A 12,148-nucleotide genomic window follows, 5' to 3' on the forward strand; every position below is an offset into this window, starting at 1 on the left:
TTCTTGCTCGAACTTTAATGTTTCAAATTTTACATGAAAACTGTCTTCGAAAGACTTTTAGAGACTACTAATACAAACATTTTTCGATGCAGAACTTGCCAATATCTCAACTTTACTCAAAGTTATTGATATTTCTTCCCAAAAAACATGCTCTTTTCATTTGTTTGTTATTCTTTCTGGGGCAAACGTAAACAAAGTTTATTGGCGGCATTTGAAAGAGCATATTTTACGTTTCGTCGTCCATTAGGCAATGCGGTTTCGTCAGCATTTCGGTGTACAGCTTCCGGGCTCGCGTCTTCCCCACCATGTTTTTCTTTTCGTAGCGGTTAGGAGCCTTCTGAACCTTGTATGTACGCAGGCCCGCTGCTTGGTCCGCTGGACGAATGAACTTGACAAATTCAGCTTATTGACGACATCCCGAACCGAACTTCTCGGATCACGTCTAAACTGCTTAACTACGCGCTTGTGATCTTTTTCACTGACGGAGCATCCATTTTTGCCGTTCTTCACCTTCCGGTCGATGGTTAGGTTCTCGAAGTATCGTTTTAGTACTCTGCTGACCGTGGATTGGACGATTCCCAGCATCTTACCGATGTCCCGATGTGACAACTCCGGATTTTCGAAATGAATGCGCAGGATTCATTCACGACGCTCTTTTTCGTTCGACGACATTTTTCCAAATTTACGAAAAATTGACAGTGAAGCATGGTCAACGTGATCTATACACTCTTATCTGATTAAAGGGTGTGTCACATCAAATTGCATCACGGAAAAAACGCTGTAGAAATTCGCCCAGTAGACCGATCCTTTTGAAAATTTTAGACAGTAAAATAAAAACTATTAAAGAACTTTTGGCATTTTCTTTTTATTCATACTTCGAGCCCAAGCCAGTATGCTCGCACCTTCCTCTTTACCTCGTCCATAAGGTTCTGTACAACGTCAGGTTGTAGTTTTTTTTGAACATAAATCCATTTTCTCTTGAAGTCCGCCTCCGATTTGACAACTTTTGGGTTCTTCCGGAGGGCCTGCTTCATAATCGCCCAATATTTCTCTATTGGGCGAAGCTCCGGCGCGTTGGGCGGGTTCATTTCCTTTGGCACGAAGGTGACCCCGTTGGCTTCGTACCACTCCAACACGTCCTTTGAATAGTGGCACGAAGCGAGATCCGGCCAGAAGATGGTCGGGCCCTCGTGCTGCTTCAATAGTGGTAGTAAGCGCTTCTGTAGGCACTCCTTAAGGTAAACCTGCCCGTTTACCGTGCCGGTCATCACGAAGGGGGCGCTCCGCTTTCCGCAAGAGCAGATCGCTTGCCACACCATGTACTTTTTGGCAAACTTGGATAGTTTCTGCTTGCGAATCTCCTCCGGAACGCTGAATTTGTCCTCTGCGGAGAAGAACAACAGGCCCGGCAGCTGACGAAAGTCCGCTTTGACGTAGGTTTCGTCGTCCATTACCAGGCAATGCGGCTTCGTCAGCATTTCGGAGTACAGCTTCCGGGCTCGCGTCTTCCCCACCATGTTTTGCCTTTCGTCGCGGTTAGGAGCCTTCTGAACCTTGTATGTACGCAGGCCCTCCCGCTGTTTGGTCCGCTGGACAGTGCTTGGATTTTGAATGAACTGAATATGAGCATATGCCCTTCATTCGTTTTCTCATTCATGTACGTTGCTCCCTTTGAACCATTCAACACTACGGTGCCAGGCGAATTGCCTTGATTCACTGCCATCGACATCGGTGAACCATCAACATTCGAAGCTTGAATTTTAAAAGAGGAGCTCGAGCATTCTAAGCTCATTCTTTCTTCTATTCGCTATGATACATAATTGTGGACGTCATCCACTCACAGCTGTAAACTAAATACAGGCGCTTGTGCTCTCTTAGCGGGCTGTGGCCGAGCCTTGGCTGCACATATGGTGCACGGGAGGAGAATTGAATTGAAGCATTTTTCTAGTTTCGCATTTATTTTATTCACAGCAAACTACTAGGCTTAAACGTGAAGTTTATTAAACTTTTAATGTCATAACGATTTATTTGAACGTTACGTATCTTTCAGGTAATAATATGAAACTTGAACTATTAATGTTAGTTCAAATATTCTATTTATAACAAGTTAATCTACCTAACAATGGTTTTTGGCTAGAATTATCTCCACCAAAATAGGTTTTTCAGAAAATCATCATAATTTTTGAACTTCAATAGTTGGGCTATGTTGTTTCATTTAGGAATGTAACACGGATTACATTTTCCTTTTCAACTGCAAACCGGAAACTGGTGCGTTTGTGCGCTTTTTATAAAGTAAAAAAACTTTAGTACGCGAAGATAAGCGCTTTGGTGTTGCATGTATTGACATAAACTTATATACAGTATCAGAACAAAGCCATTCCTTATACTTCTATTAGGCATGGTAGAGTTTGATGAAAGGCACAACTTGACAAACCTGACCCAAAAAAGTTATTCGATATACAATTTTGGACTCGAAACTGTATACAGTTTGAAAGAGAAATATTTTTTTAATGTTTCGAATATGACTTATTTCTAAAAAAAAGTTACCTTTTAATGTTAAGGTGAAATATAAGTGCCTATTATAAGTACAGTGGGGTGAAAATCGTGACTTTTGAAGATTTAGTTGAATTTTTACCAGGAATTTTTTATATCGATATTGCAGCAAAATTAAGAAAGACAGAAATTGGGTGTCGAAGAACAAATTGTAGAGAACTAGAGAACTTTAATCCAATCGATAGAAACAATAATGTTTATATTAATTTCTGGGATAAAACTAATAATAACATATTGAAAATTACCAACTTGTAAGTTTTTCACTTCCAAAATTTTATTTAAATACACTAATTTAGATGTTTCAGTACTTTATTCTTTAGCGTACTTTTTAATGTAGATCCAGTTAGAGGCAACAGAGTCTGAAACAACAAAAAGTTCTATAACTCTGTCATTGTTGAAATTCAAACATATGCGTAGAAGGATTTTTCTCATCAAATATGATCGTCTATCATCTCCTGAGAGATTCTGAATAAATTTATTTTTTTCGTATGAGAAAGGTGTGACTTTAAGAAATGAATAAAAAAATTAAATTCTACTTTTATATTAAAAAAAACGAAAATATATGCATAAAAATCGAATAGAACAATGTTTTTGACTCGATAAAATACAGAATTCGATTATATACAGTTCAAAGTTCGTAAAAAGTTCGGTATGTATATTAGCAAATTTCGAAACTGTAAGAAAGTATGAAACGCTGTTGAAAACTATAGAGAAACTGCTATACGCGATGTCCAGAACAACAACGACATACTGCTTCGCATAGTAGTTTCAAAACAATTGATTGTTATTTCAAGCAATAATTCCAAGAGTATAAATCTAAACATTTAATTTTTAAACGATTTGTTAATAAAACTTGTCATTATCGATGCGCGTTTTTATTAAAAACATAATCGAAGTTACAGAAAGACATAGACAAGTTTGTTAGAAAATACATTATATCGTTCCTATTACACGATATTGCAATGAATTCGAAGTTTTGAGGTAAGTTTACTGCTTGCTTTATTCACGTGAATACATTCCTCGTACAGCGAAATACAGCAAATATGTACAGTGTTGTCTACCGTAAATTTCTTGGTGGAAGGAGTAATACTACATATCAATCCAGTATATAACGTATGAACGTTAAGTTATGAAATATCATTAAAGATAATTATACAGTAATTCAAGTGAGAATGAAAATATCTTATAATTTATCGAACATTGCATCGCTCACCCAATCATCACATTATATTCATATAAACTTAAACTCAAAACATATGAAGGAGTACCTTATGAATCTGCTTCAAAATAATGTCGACGATATTAATACAAAAAGTGCGACACACGGATCGCGCGCATTTCTAAAATATAGATTCTAGCTGGCTCAAATGAAATACGCTTGAGGAATTATTTGCATTCAAATTCAGTAGCACACACTGAATTTGAATGATTCAACTGCAAACTGGCACGTGAATCTCATATGCTACTGAACCAAATATACTGCTTACAGCCTACGTTCAGGGGATAAAAAAGAATTGCTAGACTCTCTTCCAAATAGTCTCACGACTTTTTAGCGTTATGAGTACAAATTCTTCAGCACATATGGATGGACACAATCGTTCTCACTTTTATTTCTCGTGTGGTATCTTCAGCGCGAACAGCAGTTGCTTGGTACGTTAGTGTGAGAGCTTTAAAGCAACTGAACTGTTTTACGGTTCGTTCATTCAAATTTGAATGAATGGTGAAAGCACTGCCGCTGGACGAATGAACTTGACAAATTCAGCTTATTGGCGACATCCCGGACCGAACTTCTCGGATCACGTCTAAACTGCTTAACTACGCGCTTGTGATCTTTTTCACTGACGGAGCATCCATTTTTGCCTTTCTTCACCTTCCGGTCGATGGTTAGGTTCTCGAAGTATCGTTTTAGTACTTTTAGTGGATTGGACGATTCCCAGCATCTTACCGATGTCCCGATGTGACAACTCCGGATTCTCGAAATGAATGCGCAGGATTCATTCACGACGCTCTTTTTCGTTCGACGACATTTTTCCAAATTTACGAAAAATTGACAGTGAAGCATGGCCAACGTGATCTATACACTCTTATCTGATTATAAGCGAAAGCTGAAGATATAATTCCTAAAAATTAAATTTCTACAGCGTTTTTTCCGTGATGCAATTTGATGTGACACACCCTTTATAAGCGAAAGCTGAATATATAATTCCTAAACATTAAATTTCTACAGCGTTTTTTCCGTGATGCAATTTGATGTGACACACCCTTTAATTGGAGCTACAACATTGTCGAACTATGTTTACCTCTATCTATAAGGATAAGAAAGTTAGATTTTTTATTTCATCGACAATTTTGGTCACCCTATTTTTGACAACATGAAAACGAGCGCTCTATCATGAGTAACAACTTTATATAAGACAGTTTTTGTCTAGACAATAACTGTCAAGCTCTAAATGCTAATTTCCACTTGAATGCATCTCCTTGACCATTGTGCATTGGTGTGACACGAAGATGGTCATGGATGCTCAAGTGGAATGCCTTTAAAAATAAAAATAAATATCAATGAAAATTACCTTTTCCGTATCAAGTATTATTCCATGTAATGAACATACATGTTTTTTTTGCGTGAGATTAAATAATCTTGAACGAGAATTGTGTCTGACAATAATATTTTATTATAATAGAGATTATTGGCAGTTTTTGGAAATTTATAAAAATACTAGCTGACCCGGCAAACTTCGTCCCGCCCAAAATTTTCTTTTTTGTTATCAATACCTTCAAACATTCACGTTTTCTTACTATGGGCAAGTTCATGGGTCCAATCACAGAACTGTTCATTGATTGATCTTCTAATCGACCCCGTTGAAATTTGTATGGCAGCTTCTCCTTAGAGAGAGGGGGTGGAGTGTCTAACCACCGTAAAAACCTAAAACCTCCACATGCCAAATTTAGTTTCATTTGCTTGATTAATTCTCGAGTAATGCAGAAATTTGTGTTTCATTTGTATGGCAGCCATAAGAGAAAGGGGACGAATATCTAACCACCGTAACAACATTTATTGTACCTTAAAACCTCCACATGCCAAAATCGGTTTCATTTGCTTGGCCCCCCTAAGAGAGGGGGAGGAGTATCTAACCACCATAGAATCATTTATTGCACCCTAAAACCTCCACATGCCAAATTTGGTTGCATATGCTTGATTACTTCTCGAGTAATGCAGAAATTTAAGATTTATTTGTATGGCAACCCCCTTAAGAGAGGGTGGAGGAGTATCTAACCACCGTAATAACATTTATCGCACCCTAAAACCTTCACATGCCAAATTTGGTTTCGTTTGCTTGATTAATTCTCGAGTTATGCAGAAATTTGTGTTTCATTTGTATGGCAGGATTGGATTTCTGGATTTCTGGATTTGGATTTCTGATTCATCATCATGACGCTGTCAATACAGCTGCTGCCATCGCTACTGTTGTTTATGATCTATTAAATAATAATTTACAAATTAGTAATAACCTGCAATCAAAACGCAAACAAACGCGGTCGAGACAAGAACTCTCGATCGATCATATTACAATTAGGCTGTTTTAATTCTTAATGTCCATTTAGTATGAAAAAGGACCAATGTCTACAAGGAACTGTGCACTGGAACGAATCGCAGCTTTGAAGACATATAACGTCTTTTGTGTATCAACCTCCACCCACCGAATATTATTAACCTGCAGAGAAGTAATTACAACATTTGCACCAACGTGCATACCTTTCTGAACCATTTTTCCACCAATCTTCATTATGATCTAATTAGTGGAAAAATTAAATTTAAAAAAAAGATATATTATTCCCCCAGGGTGAAATCATCAGAGCTCAATTAACTCAACAATGAGGATTCCGTCATCGTCATTATCATCACGTTCCGCACATAAAACTGCAGACGAAATGGAGAGAAAAGCCCCTCCTACCCTCAGGAAGGAATGTCTCACCGGAGAACAAAAACGTACAGATGAAAAGTTCTCTGCAGCGCCCTCTATGTGAATAGGTAAGCTATTTCGTCAAATAAAATCTGCGCAAGATTCATCAAGGTAGCTGCAATCCCGGCCTAGGAGCGCCAGCTAGCTTTAAAATTAATTCAAGAGACCGGTCCGGATTTGCAGCGGTTCTCAAGATAAATCTTCGAATGTCACGTACCATCACATGCGAGAGCCCGAATTGGATATGTGAATTCACACCGGGGCAGGAAATTTAAGACGACCGCTGGACACATAACGAATGAAAAGGTGAAGATTTGTGAGACACCGGTAGATCTAGCACATAAGAAGGAAATGAATTTTTAATGTGGCTGACTGGGAGGACCTTCTTAGCACCGTACGTGCACTCGTGGTGATGAGCTGACCAAGATGGAGGAAATTGGACTTCTTCCGAGAAGTTCTGCTCGGTCTGTCGAGGAAAACGTGATCAAATGGTGTCGATTTCGAGGTGAAATTGCTTCACGTGTTCGGAGAATGCTTCGGATGGAGCTAGTGCACCTTTGAAAAATTGTCGGTCCATGTTAGGACCGAGAATCCGGAGTCGGTTCTCGAACGGAGCATCGTAAGGTACGGTCGAATTTCCTCCCAACTGTCCTGCACCAAAATCGGGACCGAGTTGTAGGGAGACGGCGGGGCCCAACGTGACGATGAAGTGGATGGCGATTCGTTACAGGAATGCTGGAAGCTGCAATGAGTTGCGAGCGATAGTTAACTAGCTATGACAGCAAGGAAATGATTGGGGAAATTTATGCCACGAACGTAGCGATAGTTTATCAGGTGATGCAGCGGTGGCAGGAAGTAATAATCTTATTATACGTCGAATTAAGGGTATCTTTGTTCACGATGAATAGTTGAAGACGAATAAACGTGTAACGTCCAAACTGCTTCAAACTCTATGAATTTCCCCAAGACATGTGCGAACGTTATTCGCGTTTCGGATGCTGCATGTCATTCTTTGCGTACGCGTATCATTCGACGACATCTGAAACACAATTGCCCAGCGTTTAGGACTATCAGCGAAGCGTTGGAATCTGTCACAAAACGATCAGTTACAAGTGTTCCAACGCCCAGCAGTATCGGTTCTCGTTTCAGTGAGAATGGTGTATTTTTATTTCCACACGATTGCCTTCGTGACATATTCCTCTGGAACCCCGATTCTGGTTGCGTACAAGAACATATCGGTTCGAACGTCGTGCGGAAATGTTCATCAAATCATTCCGGATCGCAAAACCGACCGCCGACGACCATACTTCTCTCTGATGTCAAATGTTTTGGATCCATGCCTGGCATTGTTGCCGCTGTTGCTGTCGTTGTCATCTATACTATTTGCAGCATTGACATTTCAAATGTACTCTCATATGTCGTTTGCCGTCTCGGGCGACATATTGGCATACCGCTGAAGAACAGAGTCAATTCGTGAATGTTGGATGTTAACCACTGCAAGCAGCGCAGATTTCACCCTGGCAAAGCAGAGTTAGAGTTAGAGCTCGAATGGGGACTGAAGTATAAAAATACATTTTTGTACTAAATCGTTTAGCAACAGCATGTCGCCTTGCGTTAGATGTTTAGATGTTTGGCTCCGTACGCTCTCTGGGGGCGCGAATAGCCTCTAGACTAGTCATAACAATATTACGGTAATAAAATTCAGATTTGATGCTGCAAAACTTGAAACGCCAGTGCAACGCTTTTGAGTACGAGTCGATTGTGTTTTTCATCTAGCGGAAAATGTCGGAGCCAGACATGAAATATGAGCTTAAAGTTTAATCCGTATACATAGTTACGTCAAATATTCAACTATTTATTTCGATAAATTGCGGTGGACGTTGACGTTGGTGTTGGTTGTAAGAATAGAGAAAAATTCCAAGATAAGCTCCTTTACTTTGGTTTCACGTTAACAAGGTTTCAATCGACGTGGTGGTGATAGGGATCGATTCGAACGCTTTGTCAATATCTTGATTCTACTCAAATTTATTGATGTTTTTTTTCCCAAGAACTCGCGTTTTTTTTATTTGTTTGTCGTTCTTTCTGTGTGTTTTGACGTAGGACTACGTCTAACCGGAAGATATAGGGGGTGAAATGGAAATCTAGGCACTGAACAAGTAGGAAAAATGCAAGATTTGAAACGCTTATAACTCGAGCATTTCTCAATAGATCGCAAAGGTTTTTGCATCAATTGATAGGAAATATATCTACGCATCTATCAAAACGAATAACATTTCATTTTTCTTGAGATAAATAATTAAATAATTGTGAAATATCAAGCATTGTCAAAATGCACTATGTGCCCATTTTTGATTGGTCCATTTTGTGCTCCTCAAATCGTACCGACCAAAACGGGCAATCAGAGCAGCAGCGAAATAGAATGAAGCACGATTGGAAAGGAAAAAGAAAAAAAATGAACGAAACATTGGTCGCAGTCTCACACATGCGTAATTCTCGAGTAGCGCTGGAGTAGAATAGAGTAGAGTTTTCAAAGGGCCTTTCTCAAGGCTAGAGACGAATGAACTGTAAAAGTTTAAAGTCTCTATACTACAATACCTTCCTTCCTTCCGTAACGATCATTCTCATTCAAACCGTACACCACATCGGTTCGCATCACAACACATCAACAAACCAACCCAAGCAGCCATGTCTGGACATGGTAAAGGAGGAAAAGTGAAGGGAAAGGCAAAATCCCGCTCGAACCGTGTTGATCTGAAGTTCCCCGCAAGGGTAGCTAGGCCGAGCGCGTTAGTACCAGTGCACCAGTCCACCTAGCCGGCGTTATATAGTTTCGGCCACCGAAGTGATCGAGTTAGCTGGCAAAGCTGCTCGCGACGATAAGAAAACCCGCATTTGGAACAGAACACATTCGGTTCGGTGGACATCACGACAACAGGCAGTTGCAGCGAGTGGCGAGTGGCAAACGCAATCGCAAAACGGCATCAGGTAGCAGAAGAAAAAAGTTTGTTCTTTATACAAACTGCTTTGGTGGCAAATCCAGAACAATGCGGCATCAAGGGCGTTCGAAATAGTTTTTTTTTCAAAACCACGAGTACTAAGTTTTCTAATTTGGAACAATTCCATAAAACAAGGCGCTTTTCAGGGCCATTAAACCTTCCAAAAAAGAGTTTAGGAAATACAGTTCAATGCTTTCTAAAACATTATCCAAAATAATAATAAAACACAAATTTATTTTTTCATAATTTGTTTGCCAGGATCTGATGAGTATGTGAATTTGGCAGTTGTTCTGAGCTTATTGATAGTTGGGGACTTTCCTGATTATTAAATTTTCACCAATTCTTAAATTGTTTCCAGATTGAAAGTACAGTAATTTATTATTAGTTCGACATTTAGCTAATTGGACGGACATGTAATGCGACTTATTTAGTTGGACATTTTTGTAAACATAGAGATCCAAATTATGACCCCACATTGAAAGTCGACACTGTACCACTGTCATCGCAAATGTTCAATTACAGGTTAAAAACGCCTCCAATGCGACACTGAGTGGCGCTTCGGCACGTCGCATTGAATGTAATTTACTGTACAACATGTCACAAAGCTGGATGGGAAGAAATTTTCCAACTGTGAAAGCTGTGGCGAGTGGCAAACGCAATAGCTAAACAGGAAGGTTTAACCGAACAAGATAGGAATATCGAGTGATAACAAAAACACAACACCAAAGGTTCTTTTCAGAACCATCAACATGTTCATAAAGAGTAAACAGTAAACTAATCCATTTTTCAGGTAGATAGGTAGGTATTCACGTAGGAGAAGAAAATAAAACAATCAATTTAAAATATATATTTAACAAAAGCTGTCCCCTTTGTATAGTCCTACGTCACTCCGGTTATGTCCCCGACATTACCCACCCGTCTTTTTTTTAAACATCTATAACATTGAGAGGGATTAAGATGTTTCCAGGATCTGCATCGCAGAATGTTTGCCTCGATAAGCTCTAAAAGTCGTCCGGAGACAGTGGGCCTGATTCTCGAATACACTTCACGGTGGAAACGAAATGAAGGGCACACCATTGAACTACGTTTTACGAGTTAGTTAAGTGTCGAAGATAATAATGAATTTTCAGGCTCACACTTTTCAAATAAAAATCATTAATGAAAATTAACTTGAAAAACATCTCACTTTCGAAGAAACACTATATCTAATAAATATTGTGAGGCCATCACGATGTGTTTGTAAACAATTCCATTTTCAACCGTTCCTTGTGAGAACACAAGTGTGTAGAAGTAGAAATCAACTGTGGCACATGAGTTGGCTCATTGTTTCTATACTTGAACATTTGCATAGTTCTATATCGTATTGGCAGTGCGGCCAGATTAAATAATTGTAAGCTATTAGTATGACCAGTAATAATGTATCACTACAACAACATGTTGTCTTTCGACCACTTAGGATAATTTAGACGAATAAAATAATCAGTTGAAAACCAATTTACTCTTGTGTATTAATTATAGTGGTTAACTATAATTCAATGTGGAAATCTCAACACTTTGTATAAACTGGTGTTCAATGTGAATGGAGAACTTTGTTTTGTTTTAGTTTAGTGGGAAACTAATTCCATATCCAGATGTAGACACCGTCATCGCGGATACATTTCATTTCGTTTCCACCGTGAAGTGTATTCGAGAATCAGGCCCAGTGTTCATGTATAATTTGAAAAAAAAAAAAAGGTGGTGACCCTAATGCAACTTAGAAAAAAGAGCTAAATCGATTAAAACTATATATGATAATTATTACAATATATTAATATTATTATCTATATATAAAAAAATGGATTTCTGTCTGTCTGTCTGTCTGTCCGATTCTTATGCACTCGGAAACTACTGAACCGATCGACATTAAAATTGGTATGTAGGGGTTTTTGGGGCCGGGGAAGGTTTTCATGATAGTTTGTCCCCTTTCTAAGGGGGGGCTACCATACAAATGAAACACAAATTTCTACATTACTCGAGAATTAATCAAGCAAATGAAACGAAATTTGGCATGTGGCGGTTTTGGAGTGCAATAAATGTTTCTATGGTGGTTAGACACTCCACCTCCTCTCTTGATTGATCTTGATCTTGAATTTTGTATGGCAGCTTCCCCTTAGAGAAAGGGGGAGGAGTGTCTAACCACCGTAAAAATATTTATTGCACCCTAAAACCTCCACATGCCAAATTTGGATTCATTTGCTTGATTAATTCTGGAGTTATGCAGTAATTTGAGTTTCATTTGTATGGCAGCCCCCCCTCAGAGAGAGGGTAGGAGTGTCTATTCACCATGAAAATAACCGGCCACCCGGCGCGAGTATGTGTAGATAAAAATCGCGTATAAAATTGCTTCAAAAGTGTAGTTCTACCGTTTCAACACCACTGTTTATCATTTTGCCACGATCCGGAATATCTGAATTATATCCGAAAGTGTTATCCAGTCTCTGCTAAGTTTCGCTGACCGGTTATTTGCGATAAAAAATTCTGCCTTCAGTCGATTGTGATTGATATCGCCATTGTGCTGAAATCGTTTCCATCATCACTCTAAACTGATAACGACCTATACAAGCATAATCGGTTTGTGTTGTTTTGTTCCAATTCTCT

The sequence above is a fragment of the Toxorhynchites rutilus genome, chromosome 3, assembly GCF_029784135.1.
Source record: "Toxorhynchites rutilus septentrionalis strain SRP chromosome 3, ASM2978413v1, whole genome shotgun sequence".
Classification (NCBI taxonomy): Eukaryota; Metazoa; Arthropoda; class Insecta; order Diptera; family Culicidae; genus Toxorhynchites; species Toxorhynchites rutilus.